Here is an 8,484-nt window from a genome sequence, read left to right on the forward strand (position 1 = left end):
TCCCCAGGTCTGTTCTTACAAGCTGTGACTATCTGAAATTTATGCAGACTCACTCACTCGGTAAGTTATCAGATCTCACTGAAACTGGCACAGGAATCATAGAATGCTTACAGCACAGAAGGGGGCCATTCAGACCATCATATCCATGCCAGCTCCCTGGAAGAGCAACCCACCCAGTCCCACTCCCCTGCCTTTTCCCCGTTGCCCTTCAAATTTTTCTTTTCAGATAATTATCCAGTTCTCTTTTGAAGGCCTCAATTGAGTCTGCCTCCACCACAGTATCAGGCAGTGCATTCCAGATCCTAATCACTCACTGTGTAAAAATGTTTTTCCTGCTGTCAGCACTGGCTCTTTTGCCAATCACCTTAAATCAGTGACCTCTGGTTCTCGATCATTTGGCCAATGGGAACAGTTTCTCCATATCTACTCCGTCCAGACCTCATGATTTTGAACACCTCTATCAAATCTCCCCTTAATCCCTTTAAGGAGAACAGACCCAACCTATCCACATAAGAGAATTTTCTCATCCCTGGAACCATTCTCATGAATCGTTTCTGCACCCTCTCTAGTACCTGAACATCCTTCTGAAAGTGTGGTGCCTAGAACAGGACACAATACTCCAGTTGAGGCTGAAAGTGTTTTATACGGGTTTATCGTAACTTCCTTGTTTTTGTACTCTATGCCCCTATTTATAAAGCCCAGGATCCGTATGTTTTATTAACCACTTTCTCAACCTGCCCTGTAACATTCAATGATTTGTGCACCTATACCCCCAGGTCCCTTTAATTTGTGTTTCCTCTTCTAATTCTTCCGAACAACATCAATCACTTCACACTTGCCTGCATTAACTTTCATCTCCTGTCTGAAAAACAACCATTCACCACTACTCTCTGTTTCCTGATACTCATCCAATTTCATATTCATGCTGCTCTATGGGCTTTAATTTTACTCACAAGACTGTTATGTGGCACTTTATCAAATGCCTTTTGGAAGTCCATGTGCACTATATTGCATTACCCTCATCAATCCTTTCAATTACCTCATCAAAAAACTCAAACACATTAGATAAACATGATTTGTCCTTACAAATCCATGCTGGCTTTCCTTAACTAATCCCTGTTTGTCCAAGTGACTACTAATTTTGTTCTGAATTCCCACCACTGATGTTGAACAGTCTCGCCTATAGTTGCTGGGCTTATCTTCACACCCTTTTTTGAGCAAGGGTGTTACTTTTGCAATAAAAACAAGAAATGCTGGAAATATTCAGCAGGTCATTCATGGAGAAGACTCGGAGGGCGGAGTTCCGGACCGGTAAGTATAAAAACTTACCTCGGGGATTCGCGGCCTACATCCAGGGAGAAGACTCGGAGGGCGGAGTTCCGGACCGGTAGGTATAAAAAACTTACCTCGGGGATTCGCGGCCTACATCCACGGAGAAGACTCGGAGGGCGGAGTTCCAGACCGGTAGGTATAAAAAACTTACCTCGGGGATTCGCGGCCTACATCCAGGGAGAAGACTCGGAGGGCGGAGTTCCGGACCTGTAAGTATAAAAACTTACCTCGGGGATTCGCGGCCTTCATCCAGGGAGAAGACTCGGAGGGCGGAGTTCCAGACTGGTAGGTATAAAAAACTTACCTCGGGGATTCGCGGCCTACATTCACGGAGAAGACTCGGAGGGCGGAGTTCCGGACCTGTAAGTATAAAAAACTTACCTCGGGGATTCGCGGCCTACATCCAGGGAGAAGACTCGGAGGGCGGAGTTCCGGACCTGTAAGTATAAAAAACTTACCTCGGGGATTCGCGGCCTACATCCAGGGAGAAGACTCGGAGGGCGGAGTTCCGGACCTGTAAGTATAAAAAACTTACCTCGGGGATTCGCAGCCTACATCCAGGGAGAAGACTCGGAGGGCGGAGTTCCGGACCTGTAAGTATAAAAAACTTACCTCGGGGATTCGCGGCCTACATCCAGGGAGAAGACTCGGAGGGCGGAGTTCCGGACCGGTAAGTATAAAAAACTTACCTCGGGGATTCGCGGCCTACATCCAGGGAGAAGACTCGGAGGGCGGAGTTCCGGACCGGGAAGTATAAAAAACTTACCTCGGGGATTCGCGGCCTACATCCAGGGAGAAGACTCGGAGGGCGGAGTTCCGGACCGGGAAGTATAAAAAACTTACCTCGGGGATTCGCGGCCTACATCCAGGGAGAAGACTCGGAGGGCGGAGTTCCGGAACGGGAAGTATAAAAAACTTACCTCGGGGATTCGCGGCCTACATTCACGGAGAAGACTCGGAGGGCGGAGTTCCGGACCGGGAAGTATAAAAAACTTACCTCGGGGATTCGCGGCCTACATTCACGGAGAAGACTCGGAGGGCGGAGTTCCGGACCGGGAAGTATAAAAAACTTACCTCGGGGATTCGCGGCCTACATTCACGGAGAAGACTCGGAGGGCGGAGTTCCGGACCGGGAAGTATAAAAAACTTACCTGTGGTAAAAAAAAACTGAAAAGTGATGTCACAGGAAAGCTGTGACCTGATTGGCTGGTAGGGAATTTGTACTGAATTTGAAAATAAAATATTGATAAAAATTGATTAAAACCCTAATTAACTAAATAAGTAGAGTAACTAAACCAGAGGGAGGAGATTACTGTATTTAGATAGCATTTAATATTTATAGTAGGAATCATATCGTTAATTATAACAATTTAGTAAGGATTTAATAAGTATTTATTCTTATTTATTAAATAGTTCTAGAAATGTCGGTCAGAGGGGTGAAGTGCTTCACCTGTGAGATGTGGGAGGTCCGTGACGCTTCCAAATTTACCCAGTTGCAGCTCCTCACAGACCGCATGGATCGGTTGGAGCAGCAACTGGATGCACTTAGGAGCATGCAGGTGACAGAAAGTGTCACAGACAGGAGATTTAGAGAAGTGGTTACACCCAAGGTGCAGGCAGATAGATGGGTGACCGCTAGAAGGGGTAGGTAGTCAGTGCAGGAATCCCCTGTGGCTATCCCCCTCTCGAACAAGTATACCGTTTTGGATACTGTTGGGGAGGATGGCCTATCAGGGGAAAACAGCAGCAGCCAGAGCAGTGGCACTGTTGTTCAGCAAGGAAGGACAAAGCACAGAAGAGCAATAGTTATAGGGGACTCTATAGTCAGGGGCACAGATAGGCGCTTCTATGGACGTGAAAAAGTCTCCAGGATGGTATGTTGCCTCCCTTGTGCCAGGGTCAAAGATGTCTCTGAACGAACAGGGGGCATTCTGAAGGGGGAGGGTGAACAGCCAGAGGTTGTGGTACACATCGGTTCCAATGACATAGGCAGGAAGAGTGACGAGGTCCTGCAGGGGGAGTTTAGGGAGTTAGGTAGAAAGTTAAAGGACAGGACCTATAGGGTTGTAATCTCGGGATTACTCCCTGTGCCACATGCCAGTGAGGCTAGAAATAGGAACATAGTGCAGCTAAACACGTGGCTGAACAGTTGGTGTAGAAGGGAGGGTTTCAGATATCTGGACCATTGGGATCTCTTCAGGGACTGATGGGACCTGGACAAGAAGGAAGGGTTGCATCTAAACTGGAGGGGCACAAATATCCTGGCTGCGAGGTTTGCTAGCGTCACTCGGGAGGGTTTAAACTAGTGTGGCAGGGGGGTGGGAACCAGAGCAGTAGGACAGCAAGTGAAATAAATGAGGGGGAACTAGTAAATAAGGCCAGTAAGACTAAGAGGAAGAGCAGGCAGGGAGATGTTGCTGAGCACAGCGGGACTGGTGGTCTGAAGTGCATTTGTTTCAATGCGAGAAGTATAACGGGTAAGGCAGATGAACTTAGAGCTTGGATTAGTACTTGGAACTATGATGTTGTTGCGATTACAGAGACTTGGTTGAGGGAAGGACAGGATTGACAGCTAAATGTTTCAAGATTTAGAAGCTTCAGGTGGGATATAGGGGGATGTAAAAGGGGTGGGGGTGTTGCATTACTGGTTAAGGACAATATCACAGCTGCACTGCGGGAGGACACCTCGGAGGGGTCGTGCAGCGAGGCAATATGAGTGGAGCTCAGGAATAGGAAAAGTGCAGTCACGATGTTGGGGGTTTACTACAGGCCTCCCAACAACCAGCAGGAGGTAGAGGAGCAGATATGTAGACAGATTTTGGAAAGATGTAAAGGTAACAGGGTTGTAGTGGTGGGTGATTTTAACTTCCCCTATATTGACTGGGACTCACTTAGTGCGAGGGGCTTCGATGGGGCAGAATTTGTAAGGAGCATCCAGGAGGGCTTCTTGAAACAATATATAGATAGTCCAACTGGGGATGGGGCCATACTGGACCTGGTATTGGGGAATGAGCCTGGCCAGGTGGTTGAAGTTTCAGTAGGGGAGCATTTCGGGAACAGTGACCATAATTCCATAAGTTTTAAGGTACTTGTGGATAAGGATAAGAGTAGTCCTCGGGTGAAGGTGCTAAATTGGGGGAAGGCTAATTGTAACAATATTAGGCAGGAACTGAAGAATTTAGATTGGGGGCAGCTATTTGAGGGTAAATCAACATCTGACATGTGGGAGTCTTTCAAATGTCAGTTGATTAGAATCTAGGACCAGCATGTTCCTGTGAGGAAGAAGGATAAGTTTGGCAAGTTTCGGGAAACTTGGATAACACGGGATATTGTGAGTCTTGTCAAAAAGAAAAAGGCAGCATTCGTAAGGGCTGGAAGGCTGGGAACAGACGAATCCCTTGAGGAATATAAAGACAGTAGGAAGGAACTTAAGCAAGGATTCAGGAGGACACTGTACCCCCAAAATACCTTTCTACAGTAGTGCTAGCTGTCTCTTGTAATTCTCTGTACCTTGTCTTTCCTCTCTAAATTTACCACCTAGTTGCTGCTCCCCTGCGAGGTTAGTTTAAACCAGAGTTGTCCAACATACGGCTCTTGGGTCCACAGCTGGATTTCAGAGATGAGAAATTTTCCATTATCTTCTTTCAGACCAGTTTAAAAAAAAATGCAAGTCAGTTTTGGGGCGGGGGAGGGGTGTGGGGGGAACAGAGAGAGAGAGAGAGGGGGGCCAGAGAAAAGAGGGACAGAGAGAGAGAAAGATGGAGTCAGAGAGAGGGGGGCAGCAAAGAGAGGGGCAGAGAGAGGGGGAACAGAGAGAGAGAGGGGATAGAGAGAGAGAGAGGCAGAGAGACGGGGCAGAGAAGAGAAGAACAAAGAGGGGGGAACAGAGAGAAAGAGTGGGGCACAGAGAGGAGGAAAGAGGGAGAGAGGGGAGGCAGAGAAAGAGGAGGCAGAGAAGAGAAGGACAGAGGGCAGAGCAGAAAGAGAGAGGGAGACAGAGAGGGGGGGGGCAGCAAAGAGAGTTGCAGAGAGGGAGGGGGCAGAGAGAGTTAGAGGCAGAAAGACAGGGCAGAGAGAGAGAGGGGGCAGAGAAGAGAAGGACAGAGAGGGGGAAACAGACAGAGAGAAAGAGAGAGGTAGACAGAGAGAGGGGGGAACACAGACAGAGAGAGGGACAGAGTGAAGAAAGGAGGGACAGAAGGGGGGTGACAGAGCAAGGATGACATTGGGGAGCAACACAGAGGTGGGGGGGGGAGACACATAGAGAGAGACAGGGAGACAGACAGAGTGAGACAGGGAGACAGAATGATCAAGACCACTCCTGACAGATGGACAACTATCCAGAATACTCTGCAGCGCTATAAGGAGTATGGGAAAATATTGACTAGTTGTGCAAGCAGAAAAATGCTAGGGATCTCACTCAATCAGTGTCCAACATAGTGATGAGAAAGTAAGTCAATAAATTAATCTTCTCATTTAAAGCTTCTTGACAAAAATGCCCATTTCTTGTTTTGATTAATAGTAAGATAAATTTTTAATGCCTTTATCTTTCTGAAATTGTCTCACTGGCCACCCATGTAAGACAAAATTGTAATGTGCCCATCCCCCCCCCCCCCCCCCCCCACACAGAAGCTTGGAGAACCCTGGTTTAAACCCTCCCCAGCAGCATTAGCAAATCGCCCCACAAGAACATTGGTCCTGGCTCTGTTTAGGTGCAAGGCGTCCATCCTGTAAAGTTCCTATCGCCCCCAGAACCAATCCCAAAGCCCAGGAAACTGAAGCCCTCCCTCCTACATCATCTCTACTGTCATGCATCCATCTGCTCTAGCTCCTCTTTCTATACTCACTAGTGCATGTTGCTGGCAGTAATCCGGCGATGACTACTTTTGTGGTCCTCTTTGTTGTTTCTTTCCTACCTTCCTAAATGCCACCTGCAGGACCTCATCCCTCTATGTCGTTGGTACTAATATGGACCATGACTGCAGGCTGTTCAGCCTTTCCCCTCAGTGCTCTGCAGCTGCTCCATTGCATCCTTGACCCTGGCACCAGGAAGGGACTATGCCATTCTGGTTCACTTCTGCGGCCACAAAAACGCCTGTCATTTCCCCTAAGTATAAAATCCCTTATCACTATTGATTTTTTCAATCTTCCTCCTGCCCCCCTGTACAGCTTAACCAGCTGTAGTCTAAACTCTAGCTGAACACCCCAGAGGAACCATCACTCTCTCCAATATAGAGAATGGAATACTGGTTGGTGAGTGAGATGCATTTCGGAGAATTCTGCACTATCTGACTGGTTCATCTTGACAACCTTACGGTCAACCATAATATTCCGTTATCGCTCTCACACAGACTGAAAGTTGCAGAGCAAATCCTTCTATCTACATCAGCCTTCATAGAATAATAGAAAGTTTAAGGCACAGAAAGAAGCCACTTGGCCCATCATGTCTGTGCCGGCCGAAAAACGATCCACCTATTCTAATCCCACCTTTCACCATTTGGTCCATAGACCTGCAGATTACGGCATTTGAGGTGCATATCCAGACTCCTTTTGAATGACGTGAAGGCTTCTCCCTCAACTATCCTTTCAGGCAGTGAGTTTCAGACCCCCACCACCCTCTGAGTGAAAAAGTTTTTCCTCATCTCCACTCTAATTTTTCTACCAATCACTTTAAATCTATGCCCCCTCATCACTGACCTCTCTGCTAAGGTGAATGGATCCTTCACCTCCACTCTATCCGGGTCTCTCAAAATTTTGTACAATTCAATCAGATCTCCCCTCAGCCTTCTCTGTTCCAAGGAGAACAACCCCAGCCTATCCAATCTTTCCTCAGCAGCAGCTAATTTGCACATGGCAAGATCCCGCAGCCTGAAAACACATCACACCATCATGTGTTGTGTGTGTGGATGAGGCTTCAACTGATCATCCAACCTGGAGACTTACAAGTACACCCTCACCATGAAGAAACGGTGGAAATGTGGGGACTGTGGGAAGGGATTCAATTCCCCATCCAAACTGGAAACTCATTGACACAGTCACAGTGGGAATGTGATGGAATATAGGTTTAATAGGCTTAATTAGATATGGTTAGATAGAATTAAAGATTGAATAAATGGTCAGTTTTCAAGACTCACTGAAATTCCCCTTTAAGAAGGTAGAGTTTTTAAAAAAAATCAAGGTCCCTGTTGCAATAGAATATGAACCTGAAACAACTCTTTAGTTGGGAAATCCATTTCAGGTGTTCCTGTTGCCAGGGACTTGGAGGATAAACACACACATTGAAATATCCTGGTGACATCAGTAAAAGGTAGCTAGCCATAAGTTTAATTAATTGATGGTATTGGTAAATGTAGGCAGATTGACCCACAAAGAGGGTTCAACCTACCATAAAACACAATTATAGATAACAAAATGGAATAGTACTTACAGGAACAAGAGGTCAAGTAAACACAATTATAAATATTTTGACCAGATAAATGCTCACAACTTCAAGAGCAGGGAGTTTCCAGTAAAACATTAAGTGAGCTGTTAGTTAATGGTACTACCAAATATGGATCTTGAAAGCAAGTAAAACAAACACAGAAAGGTAACACCTATACGCTAAAAGGTCATATGACACCTTAGAAACATGAGGGTACTTGAAGCAAAATTAGAGGTGTTGCATTCCTCAAACAATACTTCTCACCCCATGGTTTACTCGGGGAATTTAAGGTAAAAGTTTACTTTAAATTTTGATGGATATTCTAAGATATTTTGCTGTAACATTAGCAAGGCTAAACTTTTGGATTCTACGTTAGAAATGAGATTATGTGTTATATCTCAATAATAGTTGATGTTGTGTCATACTTATCCACTTAAAAGTGTATTGCATGTTAAATTCTTTAATAAATATATAAAAGTTAATAAATCGTCTCATGCAGCATTCTGTACATGAACCCCTCTCTCTGTCTCTTTAGGTGGCGAGATACATATTGGACAGAGTTTCCAAGACCCTCATAATATCTGACTTAGCCATAATTATTAAAAATAGGCATTCTGAAAGATGGTAATATTCTCTGTTAGTTTTCTTTCTTTGAGGGAAGGCCAGTTCAATTCTTTGGACCCAAATAAGGGTCTATAAGAATTTGTCTGGTTTGCACTTAATTAAAAGAG

Source organism: Heterodontus francisci, chromosome 32, assembly GCF_036365525.1.
Source record: "Heterodontus francisci isolate sHetFra1 chromosome 32, sHetFra1.hap1, whole genome shotgun sequence".
NCBI lineage: Eukaryota > Metazoa > Chordata > Chondrichthyes > Heterodontiformes > Heterodontidae > Heterodontus > Heterodontus francisci.